The following is a 26735-nucleotide window of genomic DNA, read 5'->3' as shown; positions in this document are numbered from 1 at the left end:
AACAAATGGGAACGCGAACGGGAACGAGAATGGGAATGGGAACGGGAATTGCATGAGTTATTGTGGCATTGCAACGCATGTCGGGTTCAGCTAGAAATATATAAAATTTCAAATGTTATTCTTTTCCAGATAAATTGGGAATTCCTGTCATATCTCACTGGCCAGTTTTAATGTTTGAATATAAATAAAGAGATGAATTTGCTACGCTCAATTTAATATGATTTTTTTTTATCGTAGATCAGTTTATATCCATTCATTTCCATGTAAATTATCCATATATTTTTACCGAATATTAAATATAAATATGTCATTTCCTATTTCTAATGAACCTTCTATGAATAATAAAATTTTTATATTAATTAATATTTTCTAATATTTATTTAATACGTTTTAACCTCCATGAATGAATAATAACCACCTATTTTATTTTCTTTTAGTATATGTTTATTTTCGTTTCTTTAATATGTACATATGTATATAGATGTCGCAACATTAATACTATTATTTATTGTCAATAGCCGAATAGTTTTTCGGTTTTCGATAAACCCAATGATTTGTATTATTTTATCACATTTTATTATGAATACATCCAAATGTATGTTTGTAAATTAAATTAACTTTTGATCTGAGAAAACTTAATTTATGTACATTGTCATCTTAAGATTTTAATAAATATCACTGGTGTCGTCAAGGAAGCGTAGAACAGAGACAATTTTATTTCTATGATTTATTTTTTTTGATTATCCCAATGGAAATTACACATTCCTGTTTTTCACTGCCCACAAATAGCTCTTATGAATAGAGGTAGGATAGTCACAGTGCTATCCATTGTTCCATTGTTGTAAATCCTTTGTAAAAAAGGTTCGGCAAACCTTTAACAATACGCGGCACCTTCTGGGTCCAGTGACTAGATATAACCATGTCTTTGAATATATGTATAATATATAAATATAATGTAGCATAGCAATATGAAAAATTATTACGGTAAATAATAATTACGGATCACAAATGAAATTATTTTATTTAAAAAAATCAATATAATACAAATATACATAAAAAAGAATAACAAAGATAGTAAAAACAATACGCGGCACCTTCTGGGTCCGGTGACTACTTATGAAAAACTAATGAGATCCTGCAAATTTTTTCACATTATTTATAAAGGTGACCATTCTTATATTAACATTAATTTGACTGTAAAGGGAACAGTAAGAGTGTCACTAGTGACACTCTTACTGTTCCCTTTACTGCCTTTTGTGTAGTGTAATCACTATCACTTAATTTAAGTTAAAATAAATTTAATGTTTATTTTTTTAATATTAACTTAATTTAGCCAATTTTAGTAACTTGTTGTATTGTGAACCTTTTTCATTTATAAATCTCCAAAGGTATCTCTATAAAGGTAGAGAAAAAACACATATTTCCAGATGAAAAAGAAAGGAAAATTAAAAACCAAGGACTATTTATTATTTAAACCATAAAATTCTTATACATATGTATGTGAAAATTTGTTAGTGGTTTTTTTTTTAATATTTTTATTTTGTGCATACATGAATAAATTATTACTGTAAATTTTCCATAAATAAATAAACGCATTTACATATGTGTGTAAGTACATATATGCTCAACCCTATATTCTACATAGTACTTTTAAATTGTCTACAATTGAAATTTGTTTTCTAATTCAAAATACATGTATATTGTACATGAGTTCGACTCATTCGTCTTATTCGTTTTTTGATAAAAATTTGCTAATGATTTTTTTTATTTATTATTTAAATTTATTTATGCTGCACCCCAATCTTGTTTGATAAAATCAGCTCCTTTTTCCGCAATCATAAACACCACAGCATTGGTATGTGCTGCTGGTATTTCTGGCATTATACTTGCATCTATAACCCTAATTCCTTCAACGCCATGCACTTTCAATCTAGGTGAAACGACAGCCGTTGAATCGCTGGATGGACCCATTTTACAAGTACCAGCCGGATGATAAACTGTAAACGTGAGATACTTCACTAGACACCTCCAATATAGATCTGTTCCAAATCCCAAGTGCTTACAGTTCGGCACTGGGACGTCATGTATTTTCGTACCCATTTGTTGAAGCGTCGGTTGTTTGCTTATTCTAATAGCTTCTTTAATTCCTTTTATGAGAGTGTTTATATCTCGTTCGTCTGAGAAATAATTTGGATAAATCAGCGGATGAGATGTGGGATCAATGTTTTTCAGCATCATTCTTCCTCTGGATTTCGGACGTATTATGGTCGGAAACACCATAAATCCTTGTTGATCACCTACGGATTCGTATACTTGTGTGTATATTTCTCTTCTTATACCTATTGCTACGTCTGATAATGGGGAACCATTTAGTGTACCTCCAATAAATAGAAGTTCCATGTCAGGCCAACCATCCGGAGACGATTGATTGTCTAATTCTATGAAAGCGAGAGCTTCACTGCCTCCTGGAATGGTGAAAGGTCCACTGCCAGATTGTTTGTATTCATATAATATACTCAAGTTATTGAAAGTACTGGGGGTAAGGGAAAAATTTTGACGATTAAGAGTGAAAATTATTCCACCTGTTGTCACATGATCTATAAGATTGTGTCCCACTTTTAGATCCCGTATGACAGGTATTCCCAGTTTCTCTAAATCTTGACGTGGTCCAATTCCGGATAGCATCAATAATTGTGGACTGTTTATCGCCCCGGCTGATAGAATTACCTCCTTCTTTGCGAATATCTTCCGATGCAATCCGGATTGTAGAAATTCTACTCCTATTATTTTATTGTGATGGTTCTTTATGAGTTTCGTCACGAGGCTATTTTTAATAATGTGAAGGTTTGATCTATTCCTAATCGGGTAAAGGTAAGCTTTATTGGAGCTAAACCTGCTGCCATTTTTCATGGTGGATTGAAAAAGTGAAGCTCCTGTTTGGGTTTGTCCATTGTAATCTATCGTGTTGTGTCCGGCTTCTTGAGCAGCTTTGACCCAAGACTTTGCTACGATCGTTGTAAATGGTACATATCCGATGTATACTGGACCTTGATTGCTGTGATACGCTGAATTTTGATATTCAGGAATGTTGTAATTTTCTATTTTCTTAAAATATGGTAGTACGTCGTTCCAGCTCCAACCCACGTTACCCAATTCTTGCCATCTATCGTAATCTCTCCTATTACCTCTCGTGTATATCATGTAGTTTAAAACGCTCGTACCACCCATAACCTTACCCCTGGGCCAATTACATTGGTTGTTGTTTAGCCCTAAACAGTATTGATCACTAGGTTCAGTTTTATATTTCCAATTAATTGGGGAAAATTGTAAAGAATTGACTATTAATGGTACGTCCATGTATGGCTTTTCGGAATCTCCAGCTTCCAATAGTAATATATTCCAACTGCTGATTTCCGATAATCTATTGGCTAGTGTACAACCTGCTGTTCCCGCTCCAACAATAATGAAATCATATTCCAGTAGGGTGTGCCATGTATCTCGTATTTCGCCTTCATTTTGTGGAATAAAATTTTCAAAAAATCTTATTAATGGTTCAGTTGTAAAACTTTCACCATTTGAAAGACAAAAGTAAATCAAGATGACAATTTTCTGATCGAGTTTTAAAATTTTCATGATGGTATCCTAAAAAATTATAAATTATGATTATTGATATCGCTTTGTGGTGGGGATTCTAATATTTAACATGATTATGTAAATGCTGTATGTACAAGTATAAAAATAGTTCATTTACACTTTTTATTACTTGTTTCAGGTATAATATAACACATTCTGAATGCTTGTTCTTTGGAGCTCAAATGCTGATGTAGCAGGTGATATTTACAGGTAACTGTTTCCTATGTACTTTGGGTATTTCATTTCACATTATTTTTATCTTATTAATTTATGTATTAAAATTATTATTACAATGTTATAATTTTTTTGCCGTTTAATTACTTCGTGTATTTGCCTAGAAAAAGTAATATTTTATTGTGCATATTTCACAATATCTTCATATGTACATATGTATGTATGTATGTATGTACATTTTAAAATTTTTAATCTGTATTGTTATTAAACATCTTATAACAGATATACATATTGTCATTATTATTTATTATTATTTTCGTTATGTATTAGTTTATGTTTAATTGTTATTTGTTTTGTTTGTGTTATATTTTTTGACCATTGTGGCGCTTTAGGAATTCCTGTTATGCCACAATGGTCTGTTTAGAATAAAATAAAATAAATTATTGTAATTTTTGCTAATTACTCCCGTAAGATAATATATGTAGAAGATCTTAGATCTACATATGTATGTACATAACTAAATAAATTCATTAAAATAATTTTAATTCTAATTTATATTATGGAAATTGGAACTGTATTAGTTAAAGAAAATTGTAAACATGTATATTATTTATTGATTATGTACATTTATCTAGACTTTTTTTGGAAAGTTTTTCAAGTGCGAATCACGCTGATAATATGCCTTCATGAGAAAACGACAGTGTACATATGTACTCGTGTAATAATTTTCTTACCAATGCCTTTCGTTTTGTCCGCTGTTTTACACACAGACAATGCATATGGTTTCAATATATATGTTTTTTCCAGGGGTGAGGTAACTTTTATTTTTTACTTTAAAAAATCAGTATGTATAAGAAAATGCAATTTTACAGTCATTGTAATTATAATATATTCGTAATTGTAATATATTTTGACCAGTTGAAATGTAATTCGCTATATGCGTTAACTTTCGTGGTTTAGACAGAATATATTCCAAATCGTCAAAATATATTAACTGCACATACATTTCAACTATAAAGGTAATTGGTACCAGGTTAGATGGAATATATTTACTTAAAAAACATTTTTATATATACTATTATTCTTCTGTCTATGTAATTCTATACAGTTTTGTGTTATTTAAACGAATTCGTATTATACAAAATATATAAACAAATATTTTCTTTCATTATCTGATACCAAAGAAATTTTTACTGTACAATTATTGCACATCTATAAGCATAATAAAAGTGGGAGCCTGTTTTCAAAATTGGTTGTCGACCACTATATGATTTAAAAAAAAAAATGGATAGTTGTATTATGCAAAGAAATAGAATATACTTTTCAATTATGTTCTATGTAGTACATATTTAAATTATTTTTTGATATTATTCAAAAATCATTTTATAATAAAAAAAAGCATGAAGAAAATCAATATGGATGATACGCTGGATGACGATTATTTAAATGTAATTTAATAACTTTTTTTGATAATTCAATAAGCTTAGAGCTTAAATCTCCCACATAAATGATCAATTGTTAATCGAAAAATCACACTGTTATTTAAATTTTACTGCAAGCATGTTGTAGATTTCCTGTATAAGCATAAAATATTCTTGTACTAAACATACAAAGTATATATGTCCATAGACTGTACAGACATACTCTTAATTTTGTCAAAAATAATTTGTATAGGGGGGGGTGTGTAGTGTATCTGTTATAAAATATGACACACATAGTTACAGCTAAAATTATATAATTATACTTGTTTAAAAAAATGTATATATTTTCAAAAACATACATACAATATATTTAAACCGTAAGTTAGAACTCCACATGGGATACTAAGGCCTAATATATTCTTGAAGATTTATTTAGGCAGATAACTCCATGGCAATTTGTCGTAGCGATATTTCAGAGATCAACAACTTGTATTCAAAAGATAAAACAATTTCCTCTATTGGTAGTCAATTCCATAATATCGGTATTACCCGAAAGTCAATTTTTCTCCCGAAACCGGTACTGTACAAAATCGGTTTGATAATCTTACAGTGTTGTGTTCATTCCTGAGTTTTATGAGCTCAAAATATTATCAAATATTGAACAAGAGATTAATTACAGTTCTCTTTACAATTATTTTATATGTAAACAATGAAGTTTAGTTGTTTTGTCAATATTATTCAAAAATAACATTGTCCAAAATATTGTTGTGTTCGACAAAAGATTTTCAGAAACAGTCAATTTCTATTTATGACAAATATTGTAGCTGGAGAGTGTAATAAACTTGTCTGTACAAAAATATATATGTATTATACATATCAAATTATTCGCCTATTATTTATAATAGATCTCTCCACCTTCATTGCATTAATATTCAGTTCAATATTTATGATCTTACCACTAAAACCTTTTATTTTGAATTGATTTTTAACTGCTTTTTATTATTATTAAATTATTTTCACAATACATTTTATATCTATTTTAATAGTTACTGATCTACTGATCATTTTCTATTCTACAATTTTAATTTAATTTTGTTAGTAATCATAGTATTATATTATTCTAATGTTAATGTACAGCATAATAGGAAAAAGAGCTAAAAACCAATTAACAATTCATATAAATTATCATAATACATCTGATACATAATATTAACTAAAGACTCTCTAAAGTCAACGATCTATAGCAACAACCTCATATAGAAATTAGCTCTTCGTATTAAATAATAGTATTTAGTATGTATGTGTTTGTACATAATACTACACAGGTGGTATTTGTGATATTTTAAATTTAATTATCTCAAGATGAATTGGAAATTCTCGCCAAAGATTGAAATGTTAATATGTATGTACATATTAAATAATATCAATAAGTCTCCTAGGCAAAATAAAATTTAATCTTTTTTTTTTATCGTTTATCACTTATGAGCATTCAATTTCGTGAAAATTATTCTTATGTACTATGTACATTGTACATAAGTTCATTTTTTCCAATATTGCTGCTTTGCAAATTTCGTCTTTTTATTAATTAATTATGTGTGGATAATCCTAAAGTATTTTCATATTTGATATTGATTCTTATGTAAAGCAATACTGTTTTAATTTAGAATAACATCTTACGACATTATTAAAAAAAATCATAATCTTCATGATTCTCCATTATATGAGTTTCAGGCACTGCCAGGTATATTGGTATATAAATTTGATTTCAGAAAATAATATATTAAATAATATCATATTAGAAATATAACAACATCAATAATTTATTTTAGAGTCATCTTTCAAAATTACTAGGCATTACTTACAACGTCATCTTTAGACTTTGATAAAATTCACCGCCGCCAACCAAATGCTTCTGACATTTGCCACCTCATTTTATTACTTTATCTATGTACATAGTAACAATAGATGAAGTTTTGTGATCATGCAAAAATTCAAACTCGAGATTTTGACTGATTCGAACTGCGATCAATCACTGATCACGTTTTCATGATCTAGAAAAATGTGTGTCTGGGCATTTCAGGGATTTTTTGAACACCTTTAGTCCTATCGTAGTATCAGTTAATGAAATTTTCATCGATACGACGCAAATTTTTTTATTTATATGTACTTACATATATGTGGCTGTCCTCTTTTCTTTTTAAGTTTTTGAATTCGATTATATTCGATTAACGGAATCAGACTGAATTATTTTGATATGTAATAGAAATTTTAAGTTTTATACCTTAATGTTTTTTAAATATTTTTACCTCAACCGGAACTAGTAAATTTACTCTTGTGGATGGAGGTATTTTATGCTTTTCTAGAAAACTTTTCGGCGTATTAAACTGATATTTAATATATAGAAGTTTAAGCTTAATATCAAGTTTTAATAAAATTTGGTAAGCTTCCCTCAACCGGAAGTGGAAGTGTACTCTTGTTCAATTTTTCTTCCACTATTTTTTTCCACCTCTTAAGCATGTGTGCTCTTCACGAGAAAGTTTAATCATTTTATCAATTTGATGAAAATCAAAAAAAAATCACTAAATTTAATAAACCGGAAGTGGGATTTTTTCCTCTTAGAAAAGTCAAAATTTTTATAACCACACGTTTTTATCCACACCCCTGAACGTATCAAGCGGAAATTTATATTTGTATTCTTTATGTATCTACTAACTTAAATATGTAGAGTTGATAAGATTTTGGTCAGAATTCGTAAACCGGAAATAGTAATTTTTTTTTAATACAAAGTTTCATTATTTTATTTTGACCTTTTAAATTATTTTTATCTCATTGTTATTTAATGTGTATAATATATATATATATACAGCAGCAGTCACATAAAACGGAACGCTAAAGCGAAACATGTTTTTGCGTGAAATTTCGGTAATAAAACCAAAACCGAAAGTCATTTAAATGATAGGTTGTACCATAGTGCATTCTTGTAACACCAAACGTGAAAAAAAAGGTCATAAAAATGAGTTGGGGACAAATTTAATGGAGGGCAGATTTTATCGACCGTGCGCTGACTTCACGGTTAAATGAAATTTGCAATGAAAATAACACTATACATATACATTTATTAATTTTATTACAGTCACATATTATTATCTACAAATTATAAAAAATAAATTAATATTTTGTAGCGGCTCCTTTCGATTTTATAACTTCTTTTATTCGGTTTGGCATAGAATCTACTAAAGTTTTTAAATTTTCGATTGGGAAGTCTTCGTACCATATCTTTTCTATTATTTCTTTCAACGATTTAAGAGTAGTAACATTGTTCTTCCTTATCCTGTACTTGATACACATCCATAAACTTTCGATTGGATTTAAATCGGGACTATTGCCAGGCCATGGTAGTGTCTTGACACCCATTTCTTGTAAATAGTCCCGAACCTAAAAAAAGTAAAAAAAATTATTCCAGTTTTTATTGAAATTTTGTAATTTATATTCAATGCTATCAAATAAAATGAATACTCACCAATTTAGCTCGATGACAAGGGGCAGAGTCATCTTGAAAGATTATATCATCGGAATATGAAAGGTGGTTTTCCATCGATGGGACGAAGCATTTTTCTAAAAAAATTTTATATCTTTTTCTATCGATGGCACCTTGTAGAAACTCCAATTGTCCAATAATATGGTACGAAAAGCATCCCCAGACCATTTGACTTTGAGGATGCTTAACAGTTTTAAGGGTACAATTTTCATTATACCTTTCGCCAACTTTTCTTCGGACATACGGAAAACCATCAGGACTATAGAGGTTAAATTTTGATTCGTCGGAAAATATCACTCGTTGCCAATCTGATGGACTCCGATTTTCATGTGCTTTCGCCCATTCCAATCGATTGTTTTTCATTATCTTGGTTAGTAGTGGTTTTTTTTGCAGCTTTCCGACCGTAGAGTCGCCTTCTTACTGTCGAGTCGCTGATTTCCATGGAAAATTGTGACGATACATCTGTTCTTATTTCTACAGCAGTTTTGAATCGCTGCTGTAAAGATAATCTGGTTATTACACGGTCATGCCTCTTCGATGTGCATATTTTCAGTCCGGTCCCCTTCTTACGATCAAAACTTCCAGATTCTCTTTTTTTTCAGTATTCTCGAAACAGTCGATATAGAACATCCCATTTTCTTGGAAATTGACCGAAAGGAAAATCCTGAACTCGCTAATGTCGTGATTTTTACACTCTTCTCCAATGATAACTTAGCGCGTTTTGTTATGTTGACGTGTTAAAATTCGAATTTGATGCTTTATCCTCGAAAACCCACACTAAACTGAACTCAAATCTTAGAAAACAATCATATTTAAAATATTTGGTCGTTAAAAACCCTACACATAAAGGGATAATCCGTTTATTGCCTCGAAGTCATAAAATTCACAAGCGTTCCGTTTTATGTGACTGCTGGTGTAGTGATTGTAAGTAATAAATAAAATTTTGAACAAAATCCAACAACCGGAAGTAGAGCTTTTTTCCTTTTGATGTTCATTTTAAATTAATTTTTATATAATCCGCAAACGCGAAAAGTATATATTTCAGGATATTTACATTTTTATGTTATTAAAATGTCTAACATTATGTTATATGTATGTATGTACATGTGAAAAAAAATCATCATATGGCATGTTTTTCAACAATGTTTGGTGGTGAAACCTAAATATAATTTATTTAAAATAAATGCACGATGTATTTAAATGTATTGAAATAAGTATTTATATATCGCAATGTAATATTAAATTCCTAGCAGTATCGCCACGAGAATCCTCATTGATCATTATTTAAATCAAATGACAGCTTGTAGATCCAAGACTAGTGCCAGAATGTGTATATGAAAAGCAGACCAATTATATGAAAATACCAACTTATTCGTGCTAATTATTGACAAATTTGTGCCTATCAACAAAATCAAGTATAAATACTCGAAATAAAAAAATCAAGTATAAATACTCAGTGTCGAAAAAATAGTAACAGTGCTTTGCTTTGAAAATTCGTTGTGTATTAGATTCCTTTTAATCAAAATATTTTTCTTATTACTAAACAGGTTGGCGTTTTCAATGGTTTTGTCAAGATTTTTCTTATTGAATTAAAAGTTAACACAAAAAATAAAAAGGTTCCACAATATGTATTGTATGTATGTACGTACATATATGTATTTGATGAAGCTTTTGTGCATACATGTCTTCATGTCAAATTTAATTCTAATCATATAAATTCTGTGCATACATAATTTTACTACTTAAATAAATTTAATATAACTATTTTAAATTTTTGTATTTAAAAATCCTTCTTAAATCGTTTTAACAGTCTTAGCATTTTTATTATAATTTAACTACGTAATTAGGTTTTAACTACATCATTTTCATTAGCTATCCATTAAATATAATACAACATAATTCCAATTTAAAACAATTGTACGAGTTACTTCATCAATCTTTTGTACGTAATAAAATACATAGAATTCACTAAAACTGGATGTAAAAAATGTCTGGAACATTAAGTTCCTTATGAATATTTTTTCTATAAAATCAATATTTTGAAAGCTATGGCCGATACAAATACAGTTCAAATAGTTTTTTTACGTCCAGTATAAATCACATAATTGTATTTTATTTTTTAATTCTAAACTTTCTGGTTTTTGGAAGCTTTTTTAATTATATCACTTCATCATTAATATCCCTTTTTCCCCAGTCTTCTTTAATCATATCGACGCCTTTTTCCGCTATCATATATACAGGTGCATTGGTATGTGCTGATGGTATTTCTGGTATAATGCTAGCATCAATTACCCTGAGCCCTTCAACACCATGAACCTTCAATCTCGGACTTACCACAGCTGTGGGGTCATTGGCGGGACCCATTTTACAACTACCGGATTGATGGTAAATTGTAAATGTAAAATGCATAGCCTGACAAGCCCAATACTCGTCAGTGCCAAATCCTAAATGTTCGCAAGCCGATATTGGTACCTCGTACAATTGTGTTCCCATTTTACGTAGTGTTGATTGCTCGGCTATTTTTATGGCTTCCTTTATACCGCGTACCATTACTTTTAAATCATCATCATCAGCAAAATAATTTGGATATAGCAATGGATGTGCTTTGGGATTCGTGTTTCGCAACTTGATTCTCCCTTTGGATTTCGGTCTCATTAACATTGGAAACACAGTAAACGATTGAGTATCGGATAATTGTGTAAAAGTTTCTTCGTAGATATCATCTCTGAAGCCAAAATTATATCTGGCATTCGGGTCGGCGTTTAATGATCCTCCGATGAAAAGAAGCTCCATATCTGGCCATCCGTCTGGATTTGTCTTGTTTTTCATATCAATGAATGCTAGAGCTTCGCATCCTCCCGGCATGCTAAGAGGTCCTGTTCCGTTTGTAAAATATTCAGACAACACATTAACATTGGTCGCGATTAAATTAGTTCTAAGCGAAAATTTCTGAGGATTTAAAGTGAAAGTCAATCCTCCACAAGCTATATGATCCATTAAGTTATATCCTACCCTCAAATCTTTGATTACTGGTATTCCCAATTTTTCCAAGTCCTCCCTAGGTCCAATTCCAGATAACATTAACAATTGAGGACTATTAATCGCACCACTCGATAGAATTACTTCTTTTCTTGCATATATCCTATATCGTCTTTGACTTTGTATGAATTCTACACCCACTACTCGGTTGTTTGCGTCTGTAAGGAGCTTTACCACCATGCTATTTTTTGTAACGTGCAGATTTTTCCTATCTCTTATTGAATACAAATAGGCTTTGTTGGAACTTAATCTACTACCTTTTCTCATTGAAGTTTGAAGTAAAGAACTTCCCGTTTGAGTTTTTCCATTGTAATCTGTGTAATTATGACCAGCCTCTGCAGCAGCTTGAACCCATGCTTTTGCTACATTAGTATTATACGGCGCATATTCTACGTCTAAATACCCATTTTTGCTATGATAGTTTTTGTTCATAAATTCTGGAATGTTGAATTTCTCTACTTTCTTGAAATATGGTAATACCTCGTCCCAACTCCAGCCAGTATTACCCATCTGACTCCATTGATCGTAGTCTCTCTTGTTACCTCTGGTATATATCATGTAGTTTAGAACGCTAGAACCACCCATTACCTTTCCCCTGGGCCAGCTGCATCGATTATCTTTGAACCCCAAACAGTATCGTTTTCCCGGTTCAGTTTTATACTTCCAGTTGGCTTCCGTGAATTGTAGATAGTTGGCGAGCAGTGGTATATCCATGACTAGATTTTCAGCATCTCCCGCTTCGATGAGAAGTACCTTCCATTCAGGAACTTCCGTCAATCGATTGGCAATAACACACCCTGCTGTACCCGCCCCTACAACGATGAAGTCATATTCTTTGAACAACATTCGTCTATCTGGAAGCTCGTTGTTTATTTGTCGCTGTCCATTATTCAAAAATCTCATCACCGCACTTACAGCTTGACCGTTTATTCTTGCTACGACACATGTTATTAGTATTAAAATTAAAACACTTGTATTGAAGATCATTTTGCTCGAATACGCCATGCTTCGCTATCATTAGTGAGTCTTCAGTTCTGAAAATAAATTTGAACCTGATTAGTAATTGTTTTCTGTGATCTCGATTATTTGACGTACATAGTTTTGTCAAATGGAATTACGCCCTATATTTTTTGACACCTTTCTCTTTTGTACAACATTGACAATTAAAAAAAAATAACATTAGTATGAATGGGTCTACCTCACGTCACCGAAAGTCAAAAGATCGAAAAATCAAATATCGGAAGGTAAAGATCGAAAATCGAAAGATCTTCAGTGGAGAGATAAAAAAAGGGTTCATGGTAAACGGTACTATGTATATACATATAATATATACCAGTGGCATGCGGTGAAATTATCTCTCTTTTTGTCATACAGCCTTATTTAATGTGCGCGCGCAGGATACGGGAGGAAAAGCCTGTTCCTCTTGTTCCTGTTGTATCCTGCTCGCGCAAATTTAGTGAGGATGTATGACGGGGGGAGAGAGACTTTAATCGCACGCCACTGATATATATACTAACTAAGGCTTCCAATCCCGGGATCCCGGTGTTTTCTGGTACCGTGAATCCCGGTGCTGAAACTAGTCTGAATACCGGGATTACGGTGCTGGCAGAAATTTCTTTAAAATATTATTTTTACAAAAATAATATGGAAAAAACGGGTAACAACATTATACAAGGAACAATAACAGTCATAATACATTTGTTTGCACTGAAGCGTTTCACCCCAGCTCGCCGTTTCCTCGAAATATTACGCACGGCCTGAATTGTATTGCAGATTTTGTCCTCAACTGCAATGATATTCGAAGCATATTGACATTTTTTATGAGACCTGTGTTATTTAGGATCGAATATGATTTTCTCAGTCGTACGGGGGATTTTCAAGTGTTTAGATCTCGTTACGCGGTGTGTGTGTTGTGCTAAGACGCTGTTGTTTCTGTTAATCGTACGAAGATTATCTATTTTGATGTAAGTACATTTTATTATAATATTTATATGTCCAGTTCTTCGATATATACATAGTACTATAAACTATGTATATTAAAATTAATTATTGAATAAAATTAATTGGTGTGATATTTTTTTTACATAAAGTCAATTTAATTGGAGGTTTTATATTAGATGGATTGTTTCGTTTTAGCTAACTTCGAACTTAATTTAAAATAAAAAATAAAAATTAAATTCAGATCTGTATAATAAGAATAAATAAACGAATACTGTGTATTATATATTTTTTTCATGTAGTACACAGTATGCTATATTATTTCTATTTTAATACGATTTTAAATGTATGTGTAATTGAACTTTTTTTTTTCCTTGTACATTTTTTTTTCTTATACACCGGAATCTCGGTGCTAGCACCGGGATCCCGGGATCGAAATTTCCCAGCACCGCAATCCCGGTGCTGACGAAACCTTCCGGGATTGGTAGCACTAATACTAACCGTTTTTCATATGTAGGTATACATGGTAAACGAACATTTTCGATTTTTTGACTGTCGGTGCGGTGACGTTCACCCACATGTACATATGTATATTTTTATTTTATTTTATTTTTATTTTACATATATACCAGGAAGGCCTTACAGGTAAATCCCAATGCGCCTTCCTGGCCAATTACAAATACAAATACAGCATTTTTATTATAAGTCGTTGAATTGCGAGACACTGAAAAAACTCGCAAATTAACGAGACATCTATGAATTGTACATAAATTTTTATTGTACATCAATCAAAAATTTTTCAAATAGTGGTGACATAGTAGGTAGGAAGGATTTTTAGCCAATTTTTTTTTTCCGGGAACCGTTTCAACAATGAAATCAGAGAAAATTGGCAAACTCTGATAGGAAACGATCAACCTGGAGTCACAAATCCAGGTCTGACCAACAGCATACTCTGAAAAATTCATTTTCATTCAGGGATAGAACCCGGCACCTTCTTGACGGTAAGCAGAAGCTTAACGTCCGAGCTATGCTGCTCGCTATATATGTACGTTAAGGTGCAGAAGTGTATTTACTACAGTTTAAATCTTAAGGTAAATACTACTGACACACATAACCTTAAAATTGAGTTTTTAATTTGAAACTTAACGGAATTATACGTAACTCATAGAATATTTGCATCATCTTGTTTGTGTGTAAAATTCGATTTTAATCGAAATCTTCGGTTGGCTAACATTTGTCAAAAGTGTGACGTACATAATTTGAAAATCTATGGTTTTAGATACTCTATTCTTTTAAAAGAAGGTGAAATCAATTAGATAAAATTAGCGGGGTTTTTTTTTATAAATGGTTATTTTATTTATATGGTTTCAGAAATACTATTTGGTATAAAATTTTTTAACTAAATATTTACTTTTAATATCTCATTGACAAAAATTACTATCCATAGTTATTCGTACGAAATGCTATTTATTAAAAATATATTGTAGAGACTTGTCGCCGTTTTATTTGATTACCACGAAGTGTATCAAATTATGTATGTATGTACAAGAAATTAAGTTTTGAAATAACCTCATGTAAAATTTGTCTCCTCCAATTAAAATGCCTAAGCGAACTCGTTAATTATGTTAAATTTCTGCATACGTGGTCAATACATGTTTCATACGAATCACTCATGTCGTTTTACATTTCATATCGAAACAGATTATTATAAAATTGCACTTATCGTCATTGCTAATAATCACTTCGTGATTATGCGCTTTTATCATTATCATATATTAAAGGGGTCATTAATAAGATACCGACACACGGATAACTACCGCGATTTATACCGAAGCGACAGATAGTACATACATATTATGATTGTATTTTAAGTGTAATCGTTTCAACTGAAAATGGTTCGTCGCGATCTTTTTACCGGATACCCTTGAAAACTCACCAGTTAACTTCTCATTTAGGTCCTACCCGTTTTTCCCTAACCGGCCGGTTTTACAAACATGTAGAAGGACTTTCGCGACAAGGTCGACAGGGCTTAATTTTTTTTTGTAATTTATCACACTACTTTCTACCTACCAAATTTCACGGCCGTATTTTGGTAATTTCATATCATATTTATGTACAATTCGATACATTTATATGCAATTTTTTATATTTAAGATATGCAATTGCATGCCTATAATTTTTATAATGTAATTATCATGTCTATTGCTGATTGTTTATTGAGTAAACAGGAATTGATGCGTACTATATACATATATGCATTATTTAAATACTATGTACTACGTGATGAATATTATAAATTGTCTTTAATTATATTGTATTCGTGAACCACAGTGCGAATATTCATCGTTAATTTATCATAATGATTATTTTTTCCTGTAGTTTTGCATTTAATTGAGTGAATATTATCATGATTGTCACCTCAGTTCTTGGAACAATGAAGGTCCCTTTATGCAGTCTCATATGTAGATTTAATCGTGGAAAGTACTTGAAATATTATTTATTAAATTAAAGCTTTGTGATCAATCGTTCGTATCTCAATCAATCTTTGAAAGGATATTATTTAATATAAATTTATGTATTATTTTTAGGCATGAATGTTTTTCAGTGAAAAATGATTATTGTCCACCTACATATATTTTTTTCTATGCAAAATGACCTTTAACTATTACCAAATTTATTGTATCACGAGTAAAATTTGCGGATGCACAATATGCTAATTTTTATTATTTTCAAAATAGGCGCTTAAAAACATGCGACACATTTGTTTTCAATGTTGATTGTATATTATTATCACTACATAAAGTGCGGTGCGGTGCTGGAATTTAATTCCTTTTTTTTTATTCAATTCTCTAGGACATGTTACGCCGTCAATCATTTATCTCTCAAACGGTTTACCAGAAAATACATGTCAGTATATTTTATATATGTAAAAAGTTGTGTTTTACCGTAGCAGTTCGGTATATATATATATATTTAAATTTCTTGTGTACTTGAATCGATGCGGAAATTCCGTATGCTTTAAATGTATATTTGTAGCATATAAAATATAATTTAGAAAGAGATTTTGTAAGTATAGTTGGTTGGACAATGGTTGGGAACATCGAAAACAAGTCAAAATTTCCATGACGACGGGGGACGGGAGCGAAGGCCCGGGGGGTGCAGGGGGCGAAGGCCCGGGGGGTGCCGGGGGCATTCGCCGGAAGGGACTTCGTAAACAAAACAGTTTCTATGACGATTCGATATATATTTTTTTGGATTCAAATAAATTTAATAAAAAAAAAAAATTAATATTTACTATTAGATTCGCCATGTTTAAGCTGTTTATATTACAAATACTGAGTGAAGCCGGGGTAAAACAACTAGTATATTATAAAATAAAATCGAATGTAATATTGACACTTTCTTGTGATTTTCGCAAATTTTAACGGTAAATTGTTATCTTTGGCCTTAATATATGTAATTGGATAAAACCTTGATTTTTAATATTATATTCTATTTTTTTAAATGGACATTCTTTTGCATTATAAGCACGTACATATGTGTCCAATATTTTGTGCAAGTCAATGAATCGATTATATCAAATAAAAATTTTATTGCTGTAATTAGCATATAGCACTTTCGCGTTTCGCTTATGAGAATTCCGGTATTTCATAATAATGTATTTTCAAATCCTGTTCAATGTGTGAATGTGAATTTTTTGACAATATTTTTGCTTTAATTTTTATTGTAAAAGCAACCGGTCCAACGAGAAAAAATGGGAAATTTTACTAATATTAACTACTATTATTATTTGCATAATATTTATAATACGTAATATTTAATAGTACTTTCCAAAAAAATTCTGATGTTTTTAATTTTTGGAATTTTGTTTTTCTCAATAACATAAATTGATCGAATCCTCGTCTGAATTAATTTTCACATATTCGATATTTTTTTATATAGTTTGTATTCTACTATCGCTAACTACATTAGTTAATTATGATTTTATAAATAAATCAAATAAAGTATTTGAATTTAAAAATAAATGAAAAATTAAATAAAATTTTAACTGAAAGCAAAATATTTGAATCGAACTTACATTGTGATTTTTTCTCTGAAGAGTATTTTCTTGAAAGGTTTTAAAAAAAAACTGTATTTGTACCAAATGCTCTCGTTTGAGATTCAATAATTGGCACAAATGTTCAAATATGATCTTGAAAATGACAAGTTTTCGTAACTTCGTTATACAATGCACTGATTTGTGCTATCGCCAATATATTTTTCGCTTCGTATTGTGTTCGTTTTTCCGAATTTTCCGATTGCACTCCACGGGGTGGACAAACACACCCACCGCTACGACTTTAGCGGGCTGCACTTCGGTACTGTTCTGTTGCGAATTACCACAGCTGGTTTTTATAACCGCTCGTAACCTTCATCGCTGCTTGCTAAAGGTCACTGACGGTTCGATTTTTTTAACGGATTTTCCGTGAATACCCCAAAAAGAGCTTTTTAATTATACACAAATCAAATAAATGCATGTACTCCTCCACTGTAAATTTTGCGTAGTCAACCCTCATAATTTCTTATGTGCAATTTATTATTTGTGCGTGTGCTGACATGACTTTTTAAATTATCAATAAATCGTATTATAAATTTATTTATACATATGTATGTACATATACATATATATAAATAAATAAAAAAATAATATTTGATAACTAAAAATAAACCATTTTTACTTTATATACCTATATATATACGTACTTAGTGACGAGATTTTAACTGATTCGAACTCAGAATCGATCACTTATCACTTATATGTACATACAATGTTAGTATGTGTATTTTGGGGATATTTTAGACACCGTTAGTTTGGTCGATCTGAATCTTAGTATCAGTTATTGAAATGTTTATCCGTAAATTTATTTGAAATTTTTAAATCGACCGGAAGTGGTACCTCCCCTGATAGGTGTCCCCGTATTTGGATTCAATTATCGCTTAACAGATCGGACTGAAACTTTTGTACATAGTATCGTATCGTAATAGGTATGATAAATTAGATAAGCTAATATTTTTACCTCAAACGGAAGTAGTAGTTTTACTCTAGTTTCGAGATATTTTGAGTTTCTCTCTGACACCTTTCAATGCATTGAACTAAAATTACATGTCAAGAAGTTTTAGCTTAACATCAAATAACATATAAAATTTAGTGAATATCCGTCAACCGGCAGCTTACTCTTATTCGATTTTGCTTGTATTATTTTTTTTGATCCTTAAATACATTTGCGAAAATTCCAAAATAATTCTTGTATCAATGTCATGTAAATTAAAAAAAAATCTAAAAGTTTGATAAACCGGAAGTGGGATTTTTTGCTCTTAGAAAAGTTAAAAATGTTGTGATCACACGATTTTTTCCACACTACTGAATGTATCAAGCTGAGAATTTATATTTGTAATCTTAATGTAATAACTTAGAGTTGATTAGGTTTTTGGATAGAATTCGTAATCCGAATGTACGTAGTATTTTTTTTTAAACAGTATTTTGTTTGCCATCTCAAAACTGTTCTCATAACTGGTATGTGTGAATGTGTATCATTGTCAATTTTTGTTTTTTATGCTTATATTCCTCAAATATATGGATAACGTCATGGGTTGCTCACATCTAAATTATTATTTTTTATTATTATTGCTTTTCCATTAACTTAATTTAATTTACATAATATGTCTGTTTTAAACTTTTTGTCACCCAAGAATTTCAGCCACAAGGTTTTTCTCCTTTTTTGTGTTTTTTTTTACATACGTACATATTCTCATATATGTATGTATATATATATATGATTAAAGTTTGAGAATGAAACGTGTTTATCAATTCTTACATGTAATTTCAATCTTACATGCAAAATGTATTGGGCTACTTTTTTCTTTAGCATATAAAATATTTTTTAAATTCTAGTCCCATTCATATTTGGGATAATATTTTAGGCACGACTGTAAAATAAATTACACGACATACATATGTCAAAACGAAATTTAATGTCCAATTAACATCTCTAAAATAGCTCGCACGACCCAATCGGCGACCGCCCGGCAAATCAAACGTCAAATGGGTTGCCAGTAACAAAAATAAAATTGACGTTTCAGTGAAATCATAACTAGTTACATTTTCGCTGGGTATAATTCAGTGAAATAATATCCAATTACATTTTCAGTGGCCCCTATGAGTGAAATTATATTTTTTGACAGTTGGATGATAGTGCGTCGCCCCGCTCCCGTCCATTCCCACTCTCCTCATGGCCCACATATCGTAATATACATCCGAACACATCGTGATATCTTAGCAGCCAACACTTATTTATGTAAGGGTTAGGTTAGGTTAAGTTAGGGTTGGTTTTTTCATTTAAGATTAGGTTGTTAGTCGGTATTTATTTTTGTCAAATTTTATTTCGTTACTGGCATCCCATTTGACGTTTGATTTGCCGGGCGGACACCAATTGGGTCGTGCGAGCTATTCTAGAAAGGGGAACTCTTTTTTTTGCAGGGCGAAATTTTTAGAGATGGTCATTTGCAGATAATGTGATAAATACCTAATTTGTCTGGAAATAGGGCTATTTTTCTGGGCCGCTAAATGGTACTCATTTTATTTCTTGGACTTAGGTACTTAAAGCAGTGGTTCTTAACCTTGTTGGAGGTACTGACCCCCACCAGTTTCATATGCGCATTCACCGAACTCTTCTTAATTGGCACCCGAATCATATGAGTCGGGTGTGTGTCTTGACCTCCGCCGAACCCCTGAGACTGACTTACCGAACCCCTGGTGTTCGATCAAACCAGGCTAAGAACCACTGACAGTGGTTCTCAAAAGCACTTATTTATAAGATTCATATCATCAGATATCATTGATTATTCATTTAACTTTTATAATTAATACACGATTGATAGTCAAAGTCAGTGTTTTTGAATATCTAAAGGATAACTTAATTTAAATCATTTACTAGTATCAGTTCTGTTAATTGTATATAAAATAATTATAAGAAGGGTTGCACATTTTGTACAGTTTTCGCAAACTTGTTTTCTTGAATAATTTCAAGGGTATGAAGTTTTATCCCAACATCTATATAACGAGACTACATACATATATACGATTCGTACATAACCTGCGTACGTATAATTCCAAGGTAACTATTTTTACAGTGTACTTTTTATTTTATCAACTAAACGGCGCTGCCCATCATAATTTTCGACATTTCCGGTCTTGGGTCCCCAGAAGTTGCTGTTATTTTACATACATATTATAAATATCAGCAAGGCTTAACAGGTAAACCCCAGTGCGCCTTTCTGGTCAGTTACAAACATCGATGTACAGTTTTTAGACTAATTTTAACAGAGCATCATAGAAACATCTATGGATAAATGTTGACAAATTTTTGACAAACTTACACTTTCGGAGCATTTTTTAAATATAGATTGTCAAATTTCGAGATGCTGAAAAACGAAATTTGCGAGAAATGTGTAAAGGTTGCCAATTTGTTGCAACCGTTGCAATGAAAATCAAATGAATTGGCAATCTCTGATAGGAAACGATCGACCTGAAGTCGTAAACCAAAGTCTGGCCAGCAGCAACTAGTGGGACTCTAACCCGTGACCACAATGTTCGGAAGCATATGTGCTAACCACTAGCCCACACTGCTGGTTGAGGTGATATAAGAAATATTGCAAAATAAAATCAACAGAGTCGCCCGCCCGGTATCATCCAATATTTTTGTATGGGGGCCCTTCGATCCAAAATTCTGAGCTCTTCAAAAACCAAGGTATATATATATATATATATATATATATATATATATATATATATATATATATATATATATATATATATATATATATATATATATATATATGTATATATATATATATATATATATATATATATATATATATATATATATATATATATATATAAATATATAAATAATATCGCTATTCTGTCTGTGTGTCTGTCTGTCTGAGATAACGCTCGCCGTTCTATAATAGTCGTTTCGATTCGATATATGTACATACATATGAACGTATATGAAGATATAATAACAAAAGAAAAAAAACTTCTATATATACTAATCGATGCCAATCTTTCCGTTTGGCTGAGAATTTACCGCCATCTATTGAAAATTTATTTAATTAATAAATTAATTTTTCTATTGTTGTAGGTAGGTAAGTAGTTTAGACCTTTTTTCCGTATTAAACAATTAAATATAAATATATTTAAAAGGTATTTGAAAAAAATTCGACCGCGTGGGGATCGAACTCATGACCGACGACACGTTTCTTTTAATTTTTCCGAGGCTGCCTTACTCCTCGGTAAGGCAGCCTCGATTACTGTTTCAGTTCCGGATCCCGATTCCTTTTTCAGTTCCGGCTCCCGACTTTTGCTTCAATTCCGGTTCCCATTTTTTGCCTCAGTTCCGGATCCCGCCATTTGTTTCAGTTCCGAATCCGGATTCCTGTTTCAGTTCCGGTTACCGACTATTGTTTCAATTCCGATTATTTTTTCAGTTCCGATTCCCGATTTCGGTTTTAGTTCCGATTCAGATTAATTATTACTGTGAAACTTTATTTTAAATCATTTATCAATTTGTTTCCGAAACCACCCGTTGAAATTTCAACGGACACAACACTAGTGTATTATTAATGATAGTGCTTACATACATTTCATATATGTAGTATAAAAATTATATGCAATCACCCACTATGTCTGTAGGAGAAAATAATTGAGAAAAATTTAAGAAAAAAAATTATGTTACAAATTCGTATATTACGTACGCGTTGACGCATGGTTTTGACTTTTGTACCTGATTTTTTTTTGTGCAACCATGAAAAATTACATTTGTAATTTAAAAATAATTCGATTTTGAACCTATTATTTATATTTTTATAGCCAAAATTTAATATGATATTGTTTTTATTTCAAATTGAAATCTGAATACATACATAAATAATGTGTTCACACATACACACATATTTATTATTATGTATTTATGTCAGTTTAAGTTTGGACTATTGTGGGATTGCAGGAGTCCCTAATGCGCCACAATTGTCGAAAAAATACAGATATATGAGAAAAAAATACAGATATATACATATACACAGACAAAAAAAACATTTATACATAATCATAAAAAAACAATAGGATTATAATAAGAGCAGATAAAGTAAAAATGTCAAATAATAAAATACAGAGTGGGGACTGTCTTACAGCTTTAGCCATCCAATATATAAGAACCAGCTACAAATACAAAACATACGTGCGAGGCTCAAATGGAAGAGAGAAGATTTCAATTCCACTCATACAAAATTCCATTCAATTATGAAAATAATGATGAGCGCAGGCTACCAGACAAATACGTTAGAATAATATCCGATAACTTACGCTCACTAAGATGGAAAATATCACATATATATATATATATATATATATATATATATATATATATATATATATATATATATATATATATATATATATATATATATATACATATATTCATATGTACATACATACATATACATATATATCATCATCATTTACAGCCATTTGCCAAACATTATTTTGTAGGATCTTACGTCACGTTTATTCTTCCTTAGATGTCGTATGCATTTCAATTTATTATGCCTTAAAATTAAATGTATGTAAGTTATTACATTTTTGTTCGTTATACATATGTAAGTATACCGAGGTACGCATTAGCGTCAAATTATTTTTGGCACTGCATTATTTCTTTATTATTTACCTATATATTATTGTGCAATGTATATGTTTTGGTTCATTTTTAGCACTTGAAAAGAGGATGTGCATTTAATTTTCCTAGCTGATTTTCACTGATATGAAATAGAAATAGTTTACAACTCTTTAATTATCATACGGAATTGATAAATTATGTAATTTAAAAAAAAAAAGTAATGTTTTTTTTAAAGATTTTCAGAGGAATGATGTGTTACAATAAAGATATGTGTAGTATCAATATTTCTATTATTGTGTATTTACAATTGCGTGCAGAAGGTTATCATTTCGACAAATATATGCATATGCTTTGCCCCAGATTATGATTCATGTTGATAATTGCTATTAGAACTCATTTGTATTTACTAGCATTTTGACATGCAATCTTATCTGATTAAAATGCACAATTAATTCATAATTATACATGGCCAATTTTTTATCCTGTCCCTTTAACATTTCGACGTGTGTTGTTTAATTATATTAATTTAATAACTATATGAAGAATATATGTATGTATCTTCAACATATCATATATCAGTGCTCCCCATAATACATATATCAATATATATATATATATATATATATATATATATATATATATATATATATATATATATATATATATATATATATATATATTACTATATTATAGAGCACTGATATATTACATGTAGAAGATATATACATATATGTATGTCAATGAAACTGAGAAATATATATTTCTGCTCCATATTAATATATCAAATGAAACGATGATTAGGATTTAAACAAAGGTATGATCCCAGGTTAAAGTAATGTAATTAAATATATTAATTAAAGGCTTGGGCAGATTTTATATCATTACATACATACCGCCTAAGTTTGTATAATATTTGTAAGTAAAAATATATATGAGAGATAATGGGGGCCTATAATGCAAATTTTATAAGATATAGTGTGAAAAATAAAAATTTACAGACGTTTAAACAATTAAAATCTGACAAGACGAGTGGATGGCGAAAAGTCAAGCATCTAAGGTTATTGACTTCTAAACGTCAAGATGTCCAAAATTTTTGCATTTCTTAACGTGTCCATTACTATTATTTTTCACCATCGAATAATCAGAATCGATTTAAATTTCCATCGTTGACCAAACTGCGCAAAATGTCCAAGTTTCAAAACGATCAGAAGACTGTAGAAATATAGACGTGTAACACAATGGATGGACCACTAAGGTTAAATAGTAAAACAGGCGACTGAATGCAAATATGAACAATATTTTCGAGCGGTAGATATTCATTTTCTACCGCATTTTTGTGTTTGAGCCGAGGTAGGCATCACTCCGGACTTCGGCAATTTTCGATTCTTTTGACCGATTGATATGAAACACCATATATTCGCTCAATTTCTTGATGCAAATATACTTTGGATTCAAAACCGTCAATTATTTTATATTTAGGTGGCTTTTAAAAAAAAACTAAAAATCACTTAATATACATAGGGGAGAGTGGTGTACCTATGGACGAATGTACTTGCGGAAAAATACTTTATTTCGGTCGGGGAAAATATTTTTGCTACACAATGTTCTAGGGAATTATGAACATCGAATATTGGCAACATTCAATCCACCTTTTGGTGCCGCGCGCTGCAAGATTCGAGTAGTTTCAAGAATTTCGTTATTTGGGACCCAAAAGTAATTATTTACCTACGAACTGTTTGTTTTTTCATATTTATTAAAATAACTTTTCATACAAAATATGCATTTAGTTTTGTATAGTGGTTATTTAACTATTTGGTAACGACGATACATTTGTTAAAACGTAACCACAAAGAAGTGTATTTTAATATTAGTTGAATTTTTCGTTTTGTTGTACCTTTGGACATTTATTTGGTTGTACCTCTGGTCGCGTCCAGAGGTTAACAACCAAAAAGACTTTCAAGTATTATGTTGCTGAAGTTATGAATAATCCAATCAAAAATGATATTGAAATTAAGTATTACAAGAAAACATCGACAAACAAACAGATTTCTCAAACCAAACAGATTTTGTCAAGAGGAAATTTCTAAGAAATTGCCTCCTCCTAGAGTGGTAGGCCAGTCTGGGAGACTCAAACCACAGTTGGAATTTAATGTAGACCTTGAGAATTTCAACATTGAATGAAATAGTCGAGAATTTTAATATTAGAGAATTTTATTTTAGAGAATAATAATAGAGAATTTTAATATTAATAGAGAATTTTAATATTAATAATAGAGAATTTTAATATTAGAGAATAATAATAGAGAATTTTAATATTAAATGAAATAATAATAGATGAAATACTTTGTATAAATTATCATATCTGTCCAAAGGTACAACATACACCGTCCATAGGTTCAACATAGTGTTGAACCTTTGGACAATTTTTTTGTGTCTTTAATTTTTGTAAAAAATAAAAAACTGTTATACTATCATTATTTTTTCTTTTTTAATTTTAATCTTGAATATTCAACCTATCTAATGACATTAAAAAGTTTGCATAAAACGATATAGTTGCTGAGCTATGAGTGAAAAAGCGAAAATTGTCCACAGGTACACCACTCTCGCCTACATACATAAAAATATTATTAAAAAGACGTGAACAATTGTTATATTAACTAGTAACGAACAAAAAAAGTTTATTTATGAAATAAAATTGAAATAAATACTTTAAATCTTATGTGAAATCAAATATGAATTATTTTCCCGAAACGTATTGACACCGCAAAAGTCGAAAAACTGCTAATTGACCGATTTTGCATCACCCTTCGACCCATTTTTTTTTATTTTCAATTTTGTTCACTACCTGAACCCTAACTAGCATATCCAATCTTAAATTTCACAAATTTTTGTTCATATTTGCATTCAGTGGCCTGTTTTATTATTTAACCTTATCCATCCATGGTATGCTATTAGGCATGCAATAAGTATTGAATATTAGTTTGGTCTTATCTACGTTAGTTTTTAATCCTACATCTGTTCACGAGCTATTAAAACTATATCGTCTGCGAACCGAAGGTGTATCAAGAAGCGACCGTTGATGCTTACTCCGGCTGTGTCCCATTCCAAGTTCCTAGTAGACGTAAATAAGAAATAACAACTTTGTAATATGAAATAAATTTATGGGTATAAATAATGTATGCAATTTTCAACAATAACGATTTATATTTTGTTATAAAATTACAAATATGTTTTTTATATTTTTATTTTATAAAACATTACGCTATCTAACATACATAT

The 26735-nt window shown here is 30.6% G+C and overlaps 1 protein-coding gene and 1 pseudogene across 2 annotated transcripts in view; one reads left to right on the top strand and one right to left on the bottom strand.

Annotated features, from left to right (window-relative positions):
- Nucleotides 1–26735, top strand: part of Flo2 (flotillin-2) — a 172065-nt gene that overhangs the window by 37471 nt on the left and 107859 nt on the right. The window lies entirely within an intron of this gene.
- LOC143920246 (glucose dehydrogenase [FAD, quinone] pseudogene) lies at nucleotides 10037–18111 on the bottom strand (annotated as a pseudogene). The gene is made up of 2 exons (XR_013261320.1): nucleotides 17822–18111; nucleotides 10037–12839 (listed from the first exon to the last, which is right to left on the bottom strand). The product of XR_013261320.1 is annotated as a glucose dehydrogenase [FAD, quinone] pseudogene (transcript).

The sequence above is a fragment of the Arctopsyche grandis genome, chromosome 12 (assembly GCF_051622035.1).
Source record: "Arctopsyche grandis isolate Sample6627 chromosome 12, ASM5162203v2, whole genome shotgun sequence".
Classification (NCBI taxonomy): domain Eukaryota; kingdom Metazoa; phylum Arthropoda; class Insecta; order Trichoptera; family Hydropsychidae; genus Arctopsyche; species Arctopsyche grandis.
The sequence above is the reverse complement of the archived record's forward strand: the minus strand, read 5'-3'. Positions and strand labels throughout refer to the sequence as shown.